The sequence below is a fragment of the Phyllostomus discolor genome, chromosome 1, assembly GCF_004126475.2.
Source record: "Phyllostomus discolor isolate MPI-MPIP mPhyDis1 chromosome 1, mPhyDis1.pri.v3, whole genome shotgun sequence".
Taxonomy (NCBI): Eukaryota; Metazoa; Chordata; class Mammalia; order Chiroptera; family Phyllostomidae; genus Phyllostomus; species Phyllostomus discolor.
The window spans coordinates 30,247,454-30,272,230 of NC_040903.2; the positions used below are offsets into that span (position 1 = coordinate 30,247,454).

At 39.2% G+C, this 24,777-nt stretch overlaps 1 protein-coding gene across 3 annotated transcripts in view; it reads right to left on the minus strand.

Annotated features, from left to right (window-relative positions):
• Positions 1 to 24,777, minus strand: part of FRYL (FRY like transcription coactivator) — a 241,791-nt gene that overhangs the window by 197,122 nt on the left and 19,892 nt on the right. For all 3 annotated transcript variants that reach the window (XM_036020307.1, XM_036020309.1, XM_036020304.1), the window contains exon 2: positions 7,424 to 7,593. The gene's annotated coding sequence lies outside the window, so the exon portion shown is untranslated. The remainder of the gene's footprint in view (positions 1 to 7,423; positions 7,594 to 24,777) is intronic.

Below are 24,777 nucleotides of genomic sequence, written 5' to 3' on the forward strand. Positions count from 1 at the left end.
AGTTCAACTCCTTTCCTGCCTCAGGACCCTTTCCCACTGTCTCCAGTATCTGGAAACTGGCACCCTGGTTTTATTCACCAGGTAAACCATAATAAGCCTTCAAATTTCAGTATAAATGTCACTTTCTCAAAGAAGCTACCCCCTGATCTCTACAATCTAGTCTTGTGTCCCAACCCTTAAATTCTCTCTTGAAATAGATTTCAAGACATGGGTTTGTGTACATATTTGCTTAACACCTTTCCCCCCATCGGACTATTCACTGAGAACTGGGATTATGACAATGTGTTACCTAATGCCCAGCCCAAGACCTGGTATCTGGTAGGTACTCAACAAACACTCGCTGAATTAATAATAAATACACCACAAAAGGTCCCTTCAAGTTCTCAACTGGAATAATGATAATGCTATCCCCTGGTAAAGGGAACACAGGAAGATCGGGTTTGTGGTCAAGTCAAACTGCCCCTGGGGCATGCTGGGGTTGAAGAAGAAGTGGAACAGGTCTGAGCTGCAGGTGTGCCGTCATCAAATACTAAAAGATCACTGAGCCAGAAGAATAAATGCTACATTGGAAAAGGATGAGATGCAAAATAAAGCAAGCTAAAGGCAGATTACAGAATACCTCTATTTAACTGGCAGAAAGAAAAATAGACAAAAGATGGGCATTCCTTATATGCAAAGAGCATATAAAAGAGAAAATAACAACAAACCTAGAAAAAATAGATCTAAAGAAATGGACAGGTAACCAAAAAAAAACTGCAAATGCCTCTTAACCATACAAAAAGATACTCAGCCCAAAGTGTACCTCAAGGTGAACAGAATATATTATCTAAGATAATTCACTGCTGATTTGTCTGTTGACTTAAATGGTTCTGAAATGTCTATAAAAAAGAAAATTTTTAAGTGAAAAAAAGATATTCAAACACTCATAGTGAGAGATGGAAATTAACAATGCAATGAAATTCCATTTGGCAAAAAAAAAGCAAGTTTGACATGTTCTGTTGATGAGGTTAAATATAGAAAAATAGGTACTCTCATGCTTTCCTGATGGGAACACAGAGATGTAATTCTTACGAGGACAAATGTGGCACTACCTAGTAAAACTGCATACTCATTTACACTTTGACCCTTCAATTCCACATCTAGGAATCTGTCCCAAATATATAATGGCAAACATAAAAGACATTTATATGTACAAAGCTATTCACTGCATTACTATTTACAAAAATTAGAAATAACCCAAATGCCCATCAATTGAGAACTGGTTAAATAAAATATGTTTTATTTATTCATCCAATGGGATATTATGTAGCTGCAAAAAGAAATGAGTAATTCAGTGGAGTGATCTCCAGGATATATATTAAGTTTAAAAAAAAAGCAAAGTATATAGTATTTTATCATTTATGTAAGAAAGGAGGAATATGAATATATAGTGTGCTTACATTAAAAAAATAAGAATGGAAAAATAAACTGAAGCTTTCAGAATGAAATTACTTAGGAGAAGAAGAGAAAAGGGTAGAGAAAACAGAGGAGTTAGACTCCTTTGACTAAACCTTGTTTTGTGGATTTGACTTTGACACTATGAAACTATTGTACATAATTATAAAATAAAATTGCATTTAGAAGTTATTAAATATCAAAAGTAAAATAAATGCACTTAAATGCACATTCAGTTGGTGAATAATTATACAGAGAAAAATGATTAAGACTACCTTAACCAGAGTAGGAGGCAGCCTCTGAGAGGAGCCCACCTCCTGGTGTTCACACTCCTAGGTAATCACCTCCTCTTGAGTATGGACGAGATTTAGACACTTGCTTCTAAGGACAGAATGCAAAAAACATCACTGTTCATAGCAGTGCTACTCACAATAGACAAAAGGTGGAAAGAAATATCCACAAAGGGATAATTGGATACACAAACTGTGGGTAAATCCTACACACCTAGGCTCTAGAGTGTAGCCTATTGCTCCCCGGCCACAAGTCCACACAGCATGTTACTGTAGCAAACAACACGAGATCAAATCAAGCCCAAGAGAAAGTGAAACAATCAAGAGATGTGATAAACACAAGATGTACGAGGCAGCCACTAGCATAACAGCACACTGTTTTACGGCAAATTTTTTTAGAAGCAGAAAGAGCACACTCTAAAATAATGAAAAAAGTATAGTTTGGTGACTATGTAAACCAGTAATAGTCACTTGTTATCAAGTATCATGTCCTGTACATAATCTAATCGGCTACACTCTCATACAACAGGCAGTACAGGGTCATTTACACCTGCATCACCACAGACCCGAGTAATGCACTGCACTGTGATGTCATGTTGGCTACACCATCACGAGGCAATAGGAATTTTTCACCTCCATTGTCATCTCCCAGGACACTGTCATATGTGGTCCCTTGTTAACTGAAACACAGTTAGGCAGTGCATGACTGCACAAACTGTACTATTAGATAACAAATAATACATGAGGAACAGTTTCTAAATACAGCATTCCACCAAATATATGAACAGCAAAGTTATAGTATTAAAATGCCACTATCTTGCAAGCCCTAATGATTTAACAGACCTAAAGCAGACAATCCATCACCTGTTTTTGTTAAGAAAGTTTTACTGGAACATAGCCATGCCCAATCATTTACATTTTGTCTGTGGCTGCTTTCCCATTACAAAGGTCGAGTTTAGTACTTGCTGCAGAGGAGACCAGATGGCCCACAGTGTCTAAAATATACACTATTGGCTCCCTTACAGAGAAAGTTTGCCAACCTCTCATCTAAAACACTGCGCACAAATAGCAACTAATCATGGACCAGCAAACGTTGTCTGCACCAGACAGACACTTGCTGAAGACACAGACTGCCAAAAGAAATCAAACCTGGAACTGGGCATGTCTCTAGATCCAACTACCGATCAACAAGAAATACAAAGGACAGATGAGTATGTTTAATCACTTCACAGAAATGGAATCAGAAGCATCTACATCTACAGGGCAAAAACCCAGTATGTTCAATAAATAAATTTTAAGGACAAAAAAGTGAGGGAGAAGCCTTAAGAGAAAAATTAACCAATTGCAATGGAAGAAGGGCTCATCTAGACCCTGATTTAATCCAGTCAACTGCTTTAAAAATGCATGATTTAGGATTAGCACCAACTGGGTATTTGATTAAAATTGTTGCCTTTTTTAAAGAATGATAATGGTATTGTGGTTATATTTTTTAAAAAGAAGGTCCTGTACATTAAGCATACTGAAATCCAAGTAAGTAATCTGGTATCTAATATTTGCTTTAAAATAATACAGGATTGGGAGAGAAGTTGGTAGGAGACAGTCAATTTGGCTATGACTTGAAAATTATTGAAATTAAGTGATTAATACAAGGGAGTTTATTATACAAATCTATTTATTTTTATGTGTTTTAAACTGCCCGTAACAAAAATTTAAAACGAGGCACAAGATTTCTTCAGACACGAAAAATAAACCTGGAGTGGAAAGAAGAAACTGTCACGAAGTGTGCTAGATTGCCCAAAAGGGCAACCTGACAGTGACAAGGTGCACAGCCTCCGGAAGGAAGGTGAGAAGCCAGCTCTGAAAAGAGCCAGTTTAGAGAGACCTTTTCAAACACATCGAGCAGTGAGAACTCGGAGCGGGGGTGGGGGATGTACAGCCCTGGCCAGGTGGCTCAGTTGGGTGGAGCTTCATTCCATACATCAAAAGGTTGCAGATTCGATTCACAGTCAGGGCATGTACCTAGGATGCAGGTTCGATCCCTGGTCAGGGAGCATACAGGAGGCAACTGATCAATGTTTCTCTCTCACATCAACGTCTCTCTCTCTGTTTCCCTCTCTCTCTCTCCCCTTCATTCCATCCCTCCCTCTCTCCCTCTTTCACTAAAATCAATAAACATACCCTTGGATGAGGATTTTTAAAAAATGTAGATGGTAAATTAATTTAAATTGGAGATTTGGTAGAACAGGTGCCTCAGGATGTTAAAAAGGCAAGAGAATGTAGGCTGCTGCTGCTGCTGCTGCAGGGGCAACCATGGGGCTTGGGTGAGTGGGAGGCTAGTGAGGCTAGGAAATAACCAACAATTACAAGAACAAAATGCCAGGAAACCATAAGTCATAACAAAGATAAAGAACAGATTCGAAAAGTGTGACATAATAGAGGGTCATGACCATTGCAGGGAACTCTCCAGGACCTCAGAAACGGAAGTGTACCTGGTGATGATGAGCTCTAAGGCAAGAGGTGATAGGGTGTGGTGTGGCACTGTTAGTAGACACAAACAGTGAGGCTCCGGTCCTGATGAACTAATGCTGGTCTACTGCTCGGTTTCAGCTACCCACCAAAGAGCCACACCCTTCTGCTGAACTCATCCCAGAGGCTATCCGTGTGTTTTAAAACAGTCCCATCACTGGAACCACTGTTGAAGACATAGTGATCCTGGGAAATTACTAAGATGAAATGTCGGATGCTAGCCAGGTCAGGGGAACACATTGGGAGCCACAAATATGATGCAAGAGACAGAGAAAGAACATGTGAGTTAAATGAAGAAAAATTCCAGTGGTCAATAGAAGAAAAGGACAAGAACGTGGAGAGAAAAGGAATAAAAGAAAGAGGTCAACTTCAAAAGAAAACAGTTAATTGAAAAATGCTCTGGGCTTTTAGTCAAGATGGCGACGTAGGCAGACCTGGCTCGCCTCTTCACACAACCACATCAAAATTACAATTAAAATATAGAACAACCATCACTCAGGAATGTCAGAAATTGAGTGGAATGGAAGTCTGACAACTACGGAATTAAAGAAACCACATCCATCCAGACTGGTAGGAGGGGCACAGATGCAAAACCGGCTCACTCCACACCCACGTGGATAAAAATTCGGGAGGGATATCCCAGGAGCAAAAGTCCCAGACCCACACCAGGCCCCGCAGTCCAGGATTCCAGTGCTAGGAAGATAAGTTCCCACAATTTCTGGCTCTGAAAACCAGTGGGTATGGAGTAGGTGCAGGAGGCTGCTGGAGTCCTAAGCAGTTCCTCTTGGGAAACCCACGCATGGACTCACCTACTCAGACTCACTCCCTCTGAGCACCAGGGTGACAGCTTGAAGGGCACCAATGGAATACAGGGAGAGACTGAAGTGTCTGGCAGCAGGGCAAGCACTGGCCATTGTCCCTTTGCTGAGCCCTCCCCCTACAGAGTTAGTAGGCTGGTGCCATACCTCAGACTCCATCAATCTGGCTAATGCCAGTGTGACCTACCTTGGAGATTCACAGAGGCTCTACCCCACCCAACTTACAGGCCCAGCCAAGCTTCTTTCCCATAAGAATGGCTGGTCTTGTCTCCTGAGTCTTATCAAACAAGCAACAGCTGGCTTCAGTGAGCCCTAGCAGCAGCCAGATTAGAGTCACAGTTTAGCTTCACTTGGGAATCTCCAAACCCAGCACAAGTAGCAGTCAGTCACCTCAGATTATTTTACAGCTCAGGCAGGGTGGTCCCAGGCAAAACATGGCTGGGGGCTGACCTTGGCCTGTACTACCAAAGAAACTCCAGGGCCCATGCACCCAATGGACAGGGACAGACCACTTCAGAGCACCACCACTTAGTGAGGATCCTCAGCAGCATAAGCAAGATCCAATCAGAAATGAAGGACATACTGATTGAAATAAAGAACAATTTACAGGGAAACAATAGTAGGGTAGATGAAGCCAAGAATCAAATCAATGATTTGGAACATCAAGAAGCAAAACAAACAAAAAACAAATCAGAACAACAAGAAGAAAAAAAATCCACAAAATTCGGGATAGTATAAGCAGCTTCAGTACAACTTTAAGATGTCCAACATCCACATCATAGGGGTGCCAGAAGCAGACTAGAAAGAGAAAGAAATGGAAAATCTATCTGAAAAAACAGTGAAACGAAACTTCACTAATTTGGTGAAAGAAACAGATATGCAAGTCCAGGAAGCACAGAGAGTCCCAAACAAGATGGATGCAAAGAGGCCCACTATAAGACACAGCATTATTAAAAGGCCAAAGGTTAAAGATAAAAGAGACTCTTACAATCAAGAGAAAAGTAGTTAGTTACCGGAAGTTTGCCAGGTGGGAGGGGGTAGGGAGAAAATGGGTGAAGAGGTGAGGGGATTAAGAAGTACAAATAGGTAGTTACTGAAGAGCCATGAGGATGTAAAATATGGTATAAGAAATGGAGCAGCCAAAGAACTTATGGCCCACGGGCATGAACAATGGTATGCGGACTGCCCAAGGGAGTAGAAGATACTGGGTGGAGGGGGCAAAAGGGGAAAAGTCGGGACAACTGTAATAGCATAATCAATAAAATATAATTTTTTAAATTATATTCTGATAGTGAGGATCTTATTCTAATCCCACAATTTAAAGAAAATAGTCTAAAAATGTAAGATACATTAGGAAAGAAAAGTTATCTTCAAAAAAAAACCCAAAAACCTATCAACTTGTTCATTAGGGTCATAAAGTGTTAGGTGTATGGAAATACCAAAGAGCCTTATAAATCATTTAGTTTACTTCATTCATTTTATAGATGAGAAAACCAAGGTCTACTAAGGCTAATTAACTGGTACTCAAGAACACAATGCAATCAACGATCAAAACAAGAGCGGAAATGCACACCATACCTCCCTCGACCTCCCTGCCTTGAGTCCTCACCTAACACCAGGGCTTCCATTTGGTAACTTACTCCCTTAAAATGCTAAATGCCCTTACATATTTTCATTCATAATCAGCAGGCAATTGGTAAATATTTGTTGACCAGCAGTCAAAATGAGCTTACTTCAATAACTGTATTTTAGTGTTCTCCGATTTCCGCAATTTGTTCTGCTCAATTTTACTCCTCTGCGCCACCTCCCCCAAATGTGTTCTGAGTAAACCTCCGAGATGTTCAAAAACATGCTGGCTGACTAGTGTCTTTGTTAGAATATGGAAAGGCATGCATAGTGCCATGCTATAAAAAGAAGAGTGGGCATTACACACCTCTTTTATCATCTCCATAAATGTGTGCATAATCTACCATAGCTAGGAAGAGGATGTTCTTGACCCAATGTACTCAAATACCTAAATAGATAGGAAATGGTGTAAGTACTACCTCAGTCTTACGCTAAAGGATGATAGGGTACATAAAGCACAAGTACATAAAGTTGTTCGCATATTTTTATAGTTATTCTTTATAAATAATACATATTATACTGTATCCAGAACATAATATGGAAATGAGGTTTTAAAGCCTTCAAAACCTTAATGTTACTTTTTTGAGATGTGATTTTTTTTTAATTAGCAAAAAAAAAAAAAAAGTGCAAGTATTACTCACATGTAAAAAGAGAAGGTATAAAATAGGAGAAGACAATCCATAAATTGTTTTACAAATTTCTATTATTTTTTTAAGTACATATCCTTACCAGTTAGAAAGGGTTGTTGAGGCACAGAGTTTGTAGAAAAGACACCAAATTTGGAAAGGATCCATCTAGAAGCTTTTTTAATCTGGGACTTTGTAGGCACGCAAGTGGGCACGCCGGGGCAGAGCAGCGGTGGTTCACCATGTACAAAGCAGAATATGGAATGGCAAAGGCTAGAAGGAAAAAGGAAAAGCTTGGTTGGTTATCGGTAACAGAAATGTTTAGAACAAAAGTTCTTACATTTTTTAGCAGTTTCATATAACATATTATTAAAATTCGTTTTTATAATGGAGACTTTGGCCAAGAAGAATTTACTTATTAAAAAGAAAATACTCAACCGTGTAAGGAAAGAATCTATCTGGAGAGAGAAAACAAGGAAATAAAAATGAATCTTTTGAAGGTGCTAATTTAAATCTCTTACTCACCACCCATAACATCTTTCTCAAGTACGTGATGAATTTCCCCACCCTCTAAACATCTAAACCTGTTCCTTGACGACACAGGGCCATGATCCTAAGAGTGCTTCCATGGTACTTACAGCCATACGCATTATGGGCCTTCAGTAATGACCTTAGGACTACCTATCGTTCAAAAAGTATCCCAAGATGTGAGCACTCTTACCATTGCTGGTAGCAGTGGCAGTATCTACAAAATTAAGAATGCATTTCTCCTTTGACTTAACAATCCTTCTGGGACATTCTTCTATGGATATATTTTAACTGCGCACTCACAAAACAAAGTTTACAACAAGATTATTGTGGGATTATTTGTAAAGGTGAAACGCCAAAAACAACCCACAAGCAATGGCAATGCCACCTATGATACAACCGTAAGAATATCATGCAACTGCAAAAATGAATGAGAAAGCACATTGTGTTCTTCTATGAAAAGATTGCCAGGATAATAAACAAGCTACAGATATATGATATACACATATATACATTCTATATAAGTAAAATGTATATATAGTTATGTATATACATTTTATATGTGTGTTATATATAGTAAATTACCTTCTATGTTTTAAAATGGGGGAAGTTACACTATTCTTTTTTGTTAATATCTATTCTAAAAGCACTGTGAAGCACTGTGAAGTACTAAGAAAACAGTAAAAATGGCTACCTATAAAGAATAATTAGGAAACAGGGAGGACAGGAGTTAAGACTTTTCAATGTGTCACTCTGACTTCTGAAACATGTAAATGTTCACACAAAATTAAATTGAAGACAATTTCCCCAAATATAGTTGATTTTTACTTTCATTCCTTTTTCATAAAAACATAAGCTGTAATATGATCAGTATAACAAGGCTACTTTCCTGGACAATCAAAAGGCAATTATTTTCTTGTCCCTCAGAAAAAAAACTTCTCTTTCCTACTGGAAGCAATTCAACATATACTCAATGCCTATGATGCCCACTTTGTATCAGCACCACATACATCAGAGAACAAAACTGAAAAATCCCTGCTCCAGTGACCTTAAAACTCAACTGTTTTCCACTTACTCGTTGCTAGAGAGGGTACAGCTAAAAAGGCAAAAATATACACTGCTAAAAGAAACATAAATTTGACAACCACCATGAAAAGCAACTTGTCAAAAGGTAACGAGAATCTTTAAAATATTCATAGCTACTGACCCAGTAATTACACTTCTGTGAACTCAAAATGCATAGAATTTATGTACAAATTTTATACATTATTTATTAAAAATCAGTAAGAAAGGTAAATGTCCAAAAATGGAAAATAGTTAACTAAATTATGATTTACTCATAAGATGCAATATTAGACCACAGTTAACCTAGAATTTCTAGTCAAACATGGTTACATTAACCACAAATATTTATTCCTACTTTCTCCCCAGACTCTTCTGAAGCAACTGTAAATTGAAAAGCTAAATTACAAAAACAAGAACACAGAAGAAAAGAGAACAGAACAGGCATTCTTTTATAGGATACTACTAAAATGCAATTTCAAAATAATGTGGGAAAATGCTGTTAACCAAAACAAAGGCTGGACTCAAAATCATATGTAATTTCAGCCATATTTTTTGAATTACATTAAAACACAGGAAAAAACCCACTAAGTATTATTTCTAAATAGTGATTGAAAATAAGTGATTTTTGTCTTTTATGCTTCTCTGTATTTTCCAAAATATCTACAAAGGGCATTTGTTACTGTTATAGTCAGAAAAATAAAATCACTTTATATATATATATATATATATATACCCACCAGCATAGCTATACTCAAAAAGAGATAGTAAGTGTTGACAAGTGTATGACTTTCCCAACCCTCACACACTGCTGGTGGGAATACAAAATGGTACAGCCACTTTGGAAAAGTCTGGCAGCTCTTCACAGGTTAGACATTACCCAGCAGTTCCACTCTCAGGTATACACCAAGAGGAACGAAAGCATACAGCCACGCAAAAACATGTGCGCACATGTTCACAGTATCACTATCTGTAATACCCAAAAGGCAGAAACAACACAAATGTTACCAGCTGATGAATGGATAAATAAAATGTGATATATCCTTCCAATGGAATATTATTTTTCCATGAAAAGTAATGAAGTGCTGATACATACATGCTACAACATGTAGACAAATTTAACATTTTGCTAAGAGAAAGAAGCTGTCACAAAAGGCCATGTATTACAAGATTCTATTTATATGAAATGTCCAGAATAGACAGCTCTATAAAGAGAGAAAACAGATTAGCGGTTGACTGGGATCAGGGAAGAGGTGATGGGGAGTGACTGCTAATGAGTACACGGTTTCTTTGGAGGATGATAAAAATGTTCTAAATTCAATCGTGGTAATGGTTGCACAATTCTATAAATATACGAAAACCTCAAATAGTACACTGTAAATTTGTGATGCTTTAAATTTGCACGCTATATTAATATATATGTGTGTGTGTAGTGCAATAACTTCACCACTAACCAACATCTCACATATCATTCCTCATCACCTTGTAAAATACTATACAATGGAAAATGTATCACTGGATTCAAAGTAAAGCCAGACTCTTGCCAAACCTAAAACCATGAACAAGCCACAACTTCCAAGTTTCAATTTCCTTTGGGGAGAGGGGGAGTTCTCTCTGATATACCATTGCATTTTTCTCCCAATAATTGATTTGCATGCTTACCAAGAGTACATTTTATTTTTCCAAAATCTGTTTATGCCAGTTGTGTTTACTATAATTATGTGATTAAGTTACAAATTACATAAAAAATATCAGCGCAAAGAAGACAATTCTTTGTCACTGAAACTTGTTCCCCAATTTGAAACAGGCAAGTCACTTTTAAAATATCCTAAAGAGAAGGCCTCAGCTAAACAGCAGAAGTCTGATGATATATAACCACTTATATACTTATAAATTATAAAATATTTAAAGTATGTCTGCTTCCTATGATTCCTCATTTTAACCAAATTTTCTTTCTATCCACCCCAGCTACTGGTAGATTATACAAATGATATTGCATAAGAGACAGACTACACCTTATATAAGTTATTTCTATAAAAGACTAACATAAGTACATTACTGTTCATTACTATTATTCTGTCTCACACTCTAAATTGAGGGATGGTTGACGCTAGTGAGTTCCCTCTTAGAGAGATTGAAACTTTTCTACCCTTCAAGTTCCCAGACACAATGTAGTCCCTTCCTCACTACAGATACCCTCAGTCTCTTAAACTGAAAGAGGATGCCCAACGTAAACTCTTCCATTCAGTTCAAGGATGCTAAAGTCTCTCTTCCTGTGCTCTTAAGCTCTCTGAATCTCTTTTGAAATCTATTGAAAGCAGTCTAAAGAGGGAAATTCATAGCATTATGGGCCCAACTCAAGAAACAAGAAAAATCAATTAAACAATCTAACTTTATACTTAAAGAAACTTATTGTAAAAAAGAACAAAGCCAAAAGTGAGAAGGAAATAAGATCAGAGCAGAAATAAGCATAACAGTCTAAAAAACAATACAAAAGATCAATGAAACCAAGAGCTAGTTCTTTAAAAAGATAAACAAGATTGACAAACCTTTAAACAGACTCATCAAGAAAAAAATTCGTCCGAAATAAAATCACAAATGAAAGTGAAGAAGTAACAACTGACACCAAAGAAATATAAAGAATTGTAAGAAAATATCACAAAAAAACATATGCCACCAAATTTGACAAAGTGAACAAAATGGATAAATTCCTAGAAATATACAATCTTCCAAAACTTAATTAAAAAATCTGAATAGACAGATTACAACTAATGAAATCAAAGCAGTAATCAAAAACCTCCCAACAAACAAAACTCCTGGACTGGATGAATGGCTGGATTCAGGTGAGTTTTACCAAACATTCAAAGAAGAACTAACACCTACCCTTCTCGGACTATTTCAAAAAATTTGAAGGAGGGAAGGCTCCCAGGCTCATTTTACGAGGCCAACACTGAAAACTAAACCTACATCTGACCACCATAATAATAATAATAATAATAATAATAATACTGCCCTCGTGCACCACAGACTCCTCGTTATTTCCTCTTACCACACACTTGTGCTTCTCCTTTCTCATCTGTCAGATTGCCCTCAATTACCAGTCATTTGCACTGGCCCCAATCACAATACTAACTCTTGCCAATGACTTCAAAAGAATTCTAAGTGGTCATTCTAACTTACCTCTCCCTACTCCAAAGCACCTGATACTGCTGTCAGATGCACCTTCCTAACACACAACTCAAATTACAATGCTCCGTGGCTTGGTAATTCAGTGGTATTCCAAATGCCTACAGAATAAAATCCAGAAACTCGTTAGCCTCAAAGTCAAGGTCCTAATGAAAAGAAATAAACTGCTGGCCCATTTCCCTCGTGTCCTCTAACCACAGCCAGGCTGCACTCTGCTCTGTGCAAACACATGCTAGGCATTCCTGCGCCCCGACTTTTCATCCATCTGGAATGTCCTCCTTTCACTCCTATGCACTGAAATTCCTTTGAAATTATTTTTAAAACTGAAAATCATTTATTTAAGAGCCTTGAGATTTTGAGATTTTGAATGGTAACACCTTCAAGGCTGTTTTGTAAGAATTATCAAGTATTAGAAGAATTGGAAGTATTAAGTGTATACTCAGAATAATCACATACAAAATCAATGTATGTGATTACCGTTGTTCATTCAAAAGGAATACTAGATAACTTTTTTTTAATTGACATACAAAACAAAACAAAATGTCTTGACAACTTCCTAAATCCTCTCAAACAACCACTGGCCTCAGTGGGCCCCACGTCCGGCACTAGCAGCAGCCACCCTAGATTCACAGCTTGGCTCCGCCCGGAATCCCTAAGCTCAGCACAAGTAGCAGCCACCTCAGACTGCTTTATAGTTCATGCAGGGTGGCCCCCAGGCAAAACACAGCTGGGGGCTGACCTTGGCCTGTACCACCCCAGGAAACCCAAGGTCCTGCACACCCAGTAGACAGACCACTTCAGAGCACCACCACCCTGCCACTGCACAGCTGATCCTCCACAGACAGTAGAGGTTGGTGCTCAGTGGTCACTGCCAATTCTTGCAGCTGACTGACCTGTGTAAATCCCTCCCATTGATCTACCAACAGCAACCAAGGCTCAACTACAACAGGAGGGTGTACTCAGCACATACAAAGGGCACATCTTGAGTACCCAGCTTAGCTGATAGAGGAGGCTGTGCCACTGGACCCTACAGGACACCTACTATATTGGGCCAAACTACCAAGACATGGAGTCAAAGCAGCTCTACCTAATACACAGAAACAAACATAGGGAGGCTGCCAAAATGAGGAGACAAAGAATCATGGCCCAAATGAAAGAACAGGTCAAAGCCCCAGAAAAAAAGCTAAATGAAATGGAGATAAGCAATCTATTAAATGCAGAGTTCAAAACACTGGTGAACAGAGTTCAAAGCATGCTCAAGGAACTGAGTGAAGACCGACCCTCAGCAGCATAAACAAGACCCAGTCAGAAACAAAGAACACACTAATTGAAATAAAGAACAATTTACAGGAAAACAACAGTAGAGAAGATGAAGCCGAGAATCAAATCAATGATTTGGAACATAAGGAAGCAAAAAACAACCAGTCAGAACAACAAGAAGAAAAAAGAATCCAAAAAATTCAGGATAGTATAAGCAGCCTCGGGACAACTTTAAGATGTCCAACATCCACATTACAAGGGTGCCAGAAGGAGAATACAAAGAGCAAGAAGTTGGGAAATCTATCTAAAAAAAAAAAAGTGAAAGGAAACTGCACTAATTTGGTGAAGGAAACAGACATGCAAGTCCAGGAGGCACAGAGAATTCCAAACAAGATGGATGCAAAGAGCCCCACTCCAAGACACATCATAATTAAACTGCCAAAGTTTAAAGATAAAGAGAGACTCTTAAAAGCAGCAAGACAAAAGAAGTTAACGTAATTACCTACAGGGGTGTTCCCACAAGACTGTCAGCTGATTTTTCTAAAAAACTTTTGAGGTTAAAAGGGATTGGCAAGAAATATTCTGAGTCAGGAAGATCAGAGACCTACAACCAAGATTGCTCTACCCAGCAAAGTTATCATTTAGAATCAAAGGGCAGATAAAGAACTTTCCAGACGAGAAAAAACTAGAGAAGTTCACTGTCACCAACCATTATTATATGAAATGTAAAGTAACATAAAAAAGGTCAAAACTATAAACAATAAAATGGCAAAAATACATATCTATCGACAATTGAATCTAAAAAAACTAAGCAAACAAGAAGAACGGAGACAGAATCATGGATGTGGAGAGTGTTTTGATGGTTGCCAGATGGGAGGGGGCTGTAGAGGAATGGGTGAAGGGGTGTGGGGATTAAGAAGTACAGACAGGCAGTTACAGAATAGCCTTGGGTGTAAAGTACTGTACAGGAAATGGAGCAGCCAAAGAACTTCCACGAATGACCCCTGGACATGAACGATGGTGGAGAATTGCCTGAGGGAGTAGGGGTGCTGAGTGGAGAGGTAATACTTTTCAACAAGAACTCCAAAACTGCACAAAGGACATGGTTTAAACATACTCTATATTATATGACACTACTCTGCAGATTTGGAAGACCCAAATTACAGAGAGAAAAGGAAAAGGAGAATAACATGTACTCGATAATTACATGTAGACCTCCCACCCAAAAAAGGAAGTTGAGAATCACTACACTAGGGGAAGTGGCACACATTTGAAACTAAACATAATCTGCTTTTCTGAGATGTTTGTCCTTAGGTACTCAAAAACTGGGAAACTATTACTGCCAAAGATATTAGAAGAAAGTTTTTTTGAGCAGGCATGGGAGGCAGAAGGCACTGGAGGGCAGGCACAGAGGATAAAATCCCAACAGAAAAGCCCAACAGTCCAAGAAGGCTGGTCACCAGTGAGCCCAAATCTACTACCACACCCTTGTCTTCTCTAAATTTTGTTTTTATCAAACTTTACCTGATGACTTTTCTACTAAGTATAAATTTACAGTGGGAGGGAAGATAAGAGGTTGTGATATACAGTCTACTCACTCCTTAAATATGGTCTCGCTGTAATACTATCTTCACAGTGATATGAACTTCCTCCTGCTTCAGAATGAAAGCAAACATTCCCACAATCTTGTATTGCTACATCCACTCCCTTAAAATTAATTAAAACTTTTTAGTACCTTTCAAAAAGAAATGAATACCTAATTCAAACTTGCTTAAACTATCTTTTTCATAATTTAAATTATACCAAATTTTCTCCACAATTACAAGAATTTAAAGTGTGATGCAGAGAAATGAGATTTTTAAGGGCTCTCACTCCAGAGAGCCCCACTTGTAACAAAAGTCCTCATTTCCCATTGACTTATTGTTTTCAGAGTAGTTTCTTTTGATCATAGTCTGAAAAATGTTACTAACAAAGGGAGTACTGTGTTCACAAAATAATTTTATCTTCACTGATGTAACAAGAAGTCAGTGGCTTCCTTTTTGTGGTAAACAATGGGCCTTGGGAAACAGTCCCTGTTAAATGTCTTTTACATTTTTTAATACACAATTGGTTGAACTTCCTAATAATCACCACTTACCAGAAATGTCAAAGATAAAAATCTATCAAGATATACAATACGACTGAGCAAGCCAAAGGAGAAAAAAATAAAAGAAAATGACAAAGGCTCCCTGAAGAGGGTGGGGTAGAGAAAACTGCAACCCAACACCCACCGTCTCCAAACCACTATTTAAAACCGAGAGTATCGGTTTCAAGGTTACAAAAATCTCCTATCTCCCCCCCCCACCCCATTCCTGGGGGATCATGACCAGCAGCATACAAACATACTGTAAAGATCGCCCGCATTAAAGAAAAGAGAAAGCCCTCCAGTGACATTGTGATTTATAAGAAACATACATATTTGGTCTTTTGTCCGTTTCTGACACAGAACTCCTAACACCCTTGAAATTCCCTAAGTGATGAGAGCCACCCATGTCTTTTGTATTAAGGAGGTGAATTTTGAACCGAGCCTAAGGATGGGGGCTGCTTGCCAGGAGCACCAACCTTGTGATTCAGAGCTCTGGAACTCTCAGTCCCACCCTCCCTCAAGGGGCAGGGCAGCTGAAGGTTGAATCAATCGCCTATGGTCAGCGATACCATAGCTACGTAATGACACCCCCATAAAAATTCAATTGGAAGGGGTGCAAAGAGCTCCCAGGTTGGCAAACACCCGACGCCAGGTCAGAGGTGTGCTCTGAGGGCACGGGACCTCGAGCCCTTTCCCCGTGCCTTCCATCTCTTCCCGGTTTGAGTTAAATGCTTAAACTGGCCATCTAGTAAGTAAAATGTTCCTTCCAGGTCTGAGAGTCACTCCAGAAAATTAACGGAACCCAGGCAAGGGGTTGTTGGAACCTCCAATCTATAGCTAGTAGATCAGAAGCACAGGCGACAACCTGGGTTTTCAACTGTCATCTGAAGTTGGTGAGGGGGGAGGGAGTCTTGTAGGACAGAGACCTTAACCTGTGGGATCTGGTGCTATTTCCAGGTAGTGTCAGAATGTGAGCTGAACTGTAGGACACCAAGCTGGTATGTGACAAGTGCTGGGTGGTATGTGTGTGGGGGGAGCGGAGGAGGGGACACATTCCAACCTGGGTGACCAGAACTTTTACCTCTCTCAGAAACAAAACCATCAGCAACTGCCACATTTCTCCGCTCTCCTTTCTAATAAAAGCTCTCCACACAGTTGTCTCTATTCAGTATTTCAACACCTCCCCTTAATCCCATTCTCTCTTCTATTCAACTCCGGGGCTTCCTGCCTCCACCACTCCACAGGGCCACCAGTCAAAAGTCACTAATGGCCTCTGCACCTCATGAAACCTGAAGGTCAGTATCAGCCCCATCTCACCTGACTTTACAGCAGCATTCCCCTCCATTTCACCTGCACTGCAAAATGACACACTCTGCTGGGTTTTTTCCCTTCCTCATGAGCTGGCTGCTCTTCCTCTGCCTTTTTCTCCCCAACTCAAAATGTTAAGAGCCCAGGGTCGGTTCTTAGCCCTATTCTCTGCTGACATTTACCTCCAAGGAACATTACCCAGTTTTGAGGTCTTAAATTCAAATTTGGAATTTGTCAGCATACAGATGGTATCTGTATGAGCGCTCGCTCTCTTGCTCTCTTGCTCTCTCTCTCTCTCCCCCCCACCTCTCTCCTGAGCACTAACCTCACAAATTCAGTTCTCCATTTGGACATCTACTAGGATCTCAGAGTCAACTCTCAACATTAACAGATTCCCCTAAATCTGCACCTACCCCCAGCATTGCACCTCAGTAAATAATAGCATCATTTTTCCAGTTGCTCAAGCCAAAAATCTGGCAGTCACTTTTATTCCTTCCTTTACATCACACCCTCGCATCTAATCCATCAGCAAAATCTGTCAACTCTATTTTCAGAACACTGCATATCCCAAATCTGACCTTTGTCTCCCATCCACTGCTTCTGCCCTAGCCAGAGCCATCATCATCTCTGGCCAAAACAGTTTGAAGTGCCCTCTTAACTGATATTCCTGTGTCTATTCATTCCCCAAGTTCCACACGGTAAGCAGAGCTTATTCAAATCATTTTAGAATATAAATTTATTCCCTCCTCCCATACTCAAAAATCCTCCAGTAGCTTCCCATTGAATGTGGAAAAATATCCATGGCCTTTCTAACCTTTCCTTTCCTCTCTTCTGGCCACACCGACTTGACCACTATTCTTCAAGTTCAAGAAGCTTATTCCCACATGAAGGGGCACAGGGGGAGAGTGGATAATGTACTTATAATCCTTCTGCCTGTAAAACCCTGTCCTTGAGCAGGATTTGTTTCCTCCCTTCATTCAAGGGACTGCAGATGCTACCTCCCCCGAGGGGCCCTGCCCACCACCCTATCTGAAATAACTAATACCCATCACTCTGTAGCTAAACATAACTTTTCATCATGGAGTTTATCGTCCAATATTTGTTTAATTTTGTCTACCTAATTAAAAGCAAGCTCCAGGAGGGCAGAGACTGTCTTGTTGACGTTGATAATCACCAGCACCATCTCCTGGCTCATAGGCATACCATAAACATTTGTTTACTAAATAATGCCAATGACAATAAATGACATGCACTAAAATATCAATATATAAACTTTCAAGTATTTTATTTGAGCAAATGAATACTGACTTCATAAATTTCTATTTTACAGCTGTTAGAGGCGGTAAGAGTGCAGAATAACAGTGGAAGAAAGGTGAACTTCTTGTCTTCAACAAATAAACCCAATATTCAGGGTCTAGCAGAAGTAACACATGCCTGAGTGTAGTTGGTAGGGTAATAATATGGGTGTACTAATTTATAGTTTTAATTTAAACATTTCACCTAAAATGTTCTATGGTATGCTCGAGTGTGATATTGTTATGTTACAGAATTACATGCTTATGATTTTGTAACAGAAAGGGGTGTTATTTGTGCCAGACCCTGTATTTGCATACCCTTGTATCTACTTTGAGATGCAATCTAATGTTTCCGGAAAACCACAGGTTTCAAACTGCTTCCTTCCTTTCTTCCTTGCTAATATCTGAATTAACCTACATCCAAACAAGCTGAAAAGAAGGAACAATACTCAAATGCTAACCTAATATCCTGAGATAACTTAACGCAAAAGGGAAACCTCAAGCAACATTAGAAATTAGAAAAGGCTATCGCCCACAACTGAAATGCTGAGTCTCCACAAAGATATTTTAACGTAATATCAATGGCAAAGGAGAAGCAACCCGCCATGACATCACCCATGACCTGCCCTGAGAGCCTGCTCACCAGTCCCCTCCGATTCAGGGCCACCCCTAAAAAAGGGCCCATACCCAGTCCCCCTCCCTCCATCACCTTCACTGGACTACAGTGTTCAACAGACTTGGCTATCATTTGAGGAAAGGGGAAGAGAGAACAGAATGTCATGGCAGGCTAGGATAAAGCCTGTGCTATTTATCAACACAGAATAATGTATACATGAAAACCATCTACAGTCTTAAGGAATTGTTAGATACAAAGGACTCATCACAATGTTCTCAATTCCAAAGATAATGATCTTGGCTAACTTCTAACCAAAGATGCGAAAGGCAAAAAACCATTTGCTTTTTCTAAGATATTCACTCTATTTGGGGGGCAGAGGGGTTGCTGGAGTGGTAATCTGGCTTACCAACACAGTGTCCACAATCAGGGTTAGAAACTTAAACTCTTAGGGAAAAAAAAAAGGAAAAAACTTAAACTCTCAGAAAACCACAATCAGCTAGTAAAAAAAATGAAGATATAAAGGGTATTAATGACATTATCCAGTTTCCATCTCCTTCTGGGCATAAAGGGGGATAATACGTTTCTTCTCCCTCTTAGAGTTAGGCATGGTCATGTGACCTGTTTTGGCCAATAAAATGTGAGTATTAGTGACATATGCATTCCCAATGGAAGCATGTGACCACTGGGGCCCATTCTGCACTCTCCCCCACAATCTTAGCAATCAGCGAGGCAGGTGTTGATCTGGAAGTGCCACGCAAAGCTTGTACAGAGAAGACAATCTGCCAAGAACACATGGACTTGACATAGCAAGAAATAAATCTTTGTGTTTTAAGCACTGATTACTTGGGGATTGTTTTTATTGCAGCATATAAGCTAACCTAGCTTAATTAGTATTTAAAAACCATAATATAATTGATTAAATTTTAAAAATTCAGCAAATCCAATTAGAGGAAGAGAGCTCAAGGGACAGAAAAACGTATAAATATGACATCATAATGAGAAATGGATTATAAGCATAGAAATAGAGGACTTTAATAGAATATGCCTTCAAAAATCAGTAATTTCATCTAGGGAAGAGGCACAGAATGAGAAGCACTCACAGTCTGGAGCAGCAATTTTCAATTAGTGTGCCTCAAGAATTTTTAAAACATACAATACCTGGCTACTTAGTCAGGGGCACTGACTTTTTTCCCATTAGATTGTTAAATAAAAAATGACAACAGCCAACATTACCAAAACCATCCAATGTGAATGAAATAAAAAATATACCTATTGTTTTGTCAGATCAGCAAAAAATATATTTGTAATGTGCTGCAGAATTTTAGTAGCTAGTTTAGTTGTGCCCTGAGATGAAAAAGGTTGAAATCACTGGCCTGGAGGCAAAGATGGACGCACCAAAGACTGAGACCTAATCACAGGACTACAGAACACTTCCTCTTCCCCATGCTGTTCCACCACAATACTGAAGACCTTTTAATAGCAGTTCCTTTAACTCAAAGTTATTGCACTATGCCCGGCTATTATCAGGAAAAAAAAATTACAATGCATAATAAAAAGCCAAAAGAAAACACCATTTGGAAAGAGACAGCAAACATCACAATCATACAAGAATGTTGGAATTATCAGAGTGGGGACTCATACATACGCTAAGGGATCTACTGGGTAAGGAGGACAGATTGCAAGAAAAGATGGGAAATATAAGCAGAGAGATGGGAATTCTAAGAACTAAAAGAAATGCTGGAAATCAAAAGCACTGTCACAGAAATGAAGAATGCCCTTGAGGGGCTGATCACCAGACTGAACACAGCTGCATAAAGAGTCTCTGAACTTGAAGACATCTCAACAGAAACCTGAAAAGATACAGAAAACTGAGAAGCAAAGAGAAGACTGAAAAAAAAAAAACAGAACAGAATATCCAAGGACTGTGGAACGACTACAAAAGTTGGAACATATATACACAATGGGAATACGAGAAGGAGAAAAAAACAATAGGAAGAGAAGAAATATTTAAAACAATAATGATAATTTCTCAAATTAATTTCAGATACCAAACCACAGATCCAGGAATCTCAGAAAACACCAAAGAGGATAAATGAAAAAAATGGAAAAAAAAAGAAAGCAACTACAACCAGGCATATCATACTCAAATTACAGAAATTCAAATCAAAGATAAATCTACAGAGGAACACATATAAGAATTATATCTAACCTATCCTTAGAACCCATGTTCACTTCCACTCAAGAAGAGTGGAGTGAAATATTTATAATGTTCACAGAAAAAGGAAACACCTAGGGTTGTGTACCCTGAGAAATTATCTTTCAGAAGTGGAGAAGAAATAAAGACCTTCTTAGACCAACAAAAACTGAGGGAATTTGTTACCAGTAGACCCGTTAACCAACATCAAAAAAAGAAGAGCACTGAAGAAGAAATAAGGGAAGGTAAAATACAAACTTAATTTCTCTTATTCTTAATTGATCTAACAGATTATCAGTTTCTTGAAAGCAATAATAGCAATGTGTTCAATTATGTACGCTTATGTGCATTACACACACACACACACACACACACAAGCACATTATCAGAGAAATGCAAATTAAAACGAGATGGCACTACACATCTATTAGAATGGCCAAAATCCAGAACACTAACACCACCAGATGCTAGGGTGGGTATAAAGCAACAGGAACTCTCATTCGTTGTTGGTGGGAATGCAAAACAGTACCACCACTTTGGAAGACAGTTTGGCAGTTTCTTACAAAACTAAACATACCCTTACCATATGACCTACTAGCAATCGCACTACTGGATTATTTACCCAAAGGTGTTGAAACATGTCCCCACAAAAAAACTTCACAAAGATGTTTAAGGCAGCTTTGTTCACATTCACCAGGCTTGGAAGCAACAAAGATGTTCTTCAGTACATGAATGGAAAACCTGTGGTACATCTAGACAACAGAATAGCACTCAGTGCTAAAAAGAAATGAGCTATCAAGCCAGGAAAGACACAAAGTGACCCTGAATGCATAATGCTAAGTGAAACAAATCCAAAGAAGCTACACACTGTATGTTTCCAATTATAGGGCACTCTAGAAAAGGCAAGACAGTAAAAAGGTCTGGGGCTGCGAGGGGCTGTAGAAGGGGAGCGGAACAGGTGGGGAGCACAGGGGATGCGAGGAAAGTGAAAATGCTCTGTGTGGTACCACAACGGACAGAGGGCATTTACGCTGATCCAGACCCACGGAATGTGCAACACCAAAAGTGAACCCTGATGTAAACTTCGGGTGATTGTGCCGTGACAGTGTGGGTTTATCCACTGCAACAAATGCACCCCTCTGGTGGGGGGTGTCGACAATGGGGGAGGCTAAACCAAAGTGGCAGCAGTAGGTATGTGAGCAATCTCTGCACTTTCCTCTCCATTTTGCTTCAAACCAAAACCTGTTCTTAAAATTTAAGTCTTTATTTTAAAAATCCTTGAAAATATTCTTAATTTTTTTTATTAAAAAAACTCTTGCTTTAACTGATCTACCTCTAATTCCAATTGTGTTTCTGCACATCTTAGAAATCAGGTTTTCAGCGTTGGTTGTCGTTAAAACAGAGAGCGAAAGCTGTTTGGGAGTTTTGAAATGATGCATGTATTGCTGTATCAAAGACGATGCCACAATTTCGACTTAAAAGCCGGTCTTCCCACTAAAGTTAACTTTTAAAAACAATTTTGGATTTTGTTCCTGGATTCTGTACAAATAATTTTACATAAAAACAAAAATGAGACATAGAAATCTTTGCAGATTGGTTTCATATGGTCTATCATGTAAATCAACTTATAACACAATAAAATATGTCATATGAAAATTTTAAATCATGTGTTTATAGACATTTTTCTAGTGAGAGGTCCACAGTTTTCATCCCAGTCTCAAAGGCAGCCTTGATTAAGAATGAGAAGTTCAGTGTCCCAGGTTCGATTCCCAGCCAGGGTACATTCCTGGGTTGCAGGCCAGAACCCCCAGCAACCGCACATTGATGTTTCTCTCACTCTCTCTCTCTCTCTCTCTCTCTCTCCCCTCCCTAAAAATAAATAAATAAAATCTTTAAAAAAAAAAAAAAAAGAATGAGAAGTTCTTAGGTATAAGTTAAGCCTAGACATTCACCTACTATTACACACTGAACCTTCAAAAAACCTTTCTTGACCCTATCCTGTGTTTGTGGCCCCTCTCTAGAGACATTAAAAAGTAATAATTTATTGTCACCCAAGTATATAGGGAAGTACTAGGGACATCATCAGAGTTCATTATTAGATGGAAAAAATGGAATCAATTAAATCATCCCAATAATTACTTTTTTTTTAAGGATACATATACATGTGGTTGATGGTATCCTGGAAAATAACTGAATTAGTGGATATCTGGTCCTGTCCAAAATATCCATGGAACATTTGGCCCATGCTGACCCTTCTACCTAACCCCATGTGCCATTAGCAGGTAGGCCACCGAGGCAAGACAGATTATTACAGGCAACACAGCCACAACATAATCACTGAACCAATAAAACATGACAGTATCTTTATATATTAGTCTTATAAACCAAAGTATAAATAGATATTATGGGCCATCTGAACCCTGGGGCATTTTCTAAGCAGGACATTTTTGCCAGGGCCAAATATCAGGGACCATTTGGCCCAGATAAAATATGCTCATGGATGTTGTGGACCAAATACCAAGGACCTTTGGGCACAGACCAAATGTCTCCATGGATGTTTTAAACATGACCAAATATCCTGAAAGAAATAATTGGGTTACATGTGTCAAGACATTAAAATGCTCATAAACTCTAACCCAATAGAGGGGTATTTACCAAAAAAGAAATAATCCAAAAGCAAGTTAAAAAAAAATAAAATATAGATGCAGAAAGATACTTCACTGCAGTATATTGGTTAAGAGCCTAGGCTCCAAAGCCAGCCTGGTGAGGTTCACTTACGGGCTATGCAATAGGAGGTAAGTTTCTTAACCTCTTTGTTTCCATGTTTAAATATATATTCAAAAGGTACAAAAAAATGGGGGGACAATGAAAGTAACTCTTTCAAGAGGGTTTCTCATCAAAATTAAATGAATACAATAAAAATAAAATAAAAAGATTAAATGCATTAATACACGTTAAAATGCTCAGCGCACAGTATGCCTTCTGTAAAGGTGTGCATACTTATTTGAAAACACTAAGCATCAACTGTGTGTCAGGCACTGTCCTACGCAGTTGGGTACACCAATAAGCCAAACAGGTGAAGAACCCTGTCCTCTTGTAGCTTTCATGCTAAAAGTGGGAGACAATAAACAACACGTGTAATAATTATGTGAGCATAAAGGTATGGGAAGGATAAAAAAACTTGAAAAGAATCATGGAATGGCAAGTGCCGGGGTGGTAAAGGTCACAATTATTAAATGCTAGTTGGAATACAGCTCGTTGAAAAGATGACGTTTGGGTAAAGGCTGAAGCACACGTCAGCCAGGTGGAGGGCAGCAGTAAGCGTGCTCCAGCCACGGGGAGAACCAACACAAGGGTCCCAGGGCAGAAACATGCCTGGCACGTGGAGCAAGAACAAGAGGATTAGAGCAGACAGGCAAGGGAAACGTAGGGAAAAGGGATCAGAAATATTACAAGGGACCAACTCAGGTGAGGCCGGTAGACAAATGCGGTGTAAGTGGGCTGGGAGCCACCGCAGGGTTTGCCGGAGACTACGGTGACTGTCAGGCATTTGGGTGGGATCACTCTGGCAACTGTGCTGGGAACAGAGTAGCGGGGGGCCTCTCAGTAGGAAGCTATTTGTGACTGAAGTGTTAGCAAAACCCTCATCTTTCAGCATGAAAAACTGGTTTTGGATTCAGTTAACCCCTCTGTGCCCCAGGAAACCACACAGGCAGAATGTCAACTGTGTTACTAGGCAACTCTGCTTATGGTAGATTGCCTGGGACTGAGAGGAACGATCAATACCTGGCGAGTAGCTGTAATGTTGGGCTCCTCATAGTGTGATGACTCCTGTAACTGGGCATGTACCCTGTAGGGATTCTGAGAGCTATGCTCATGGTTG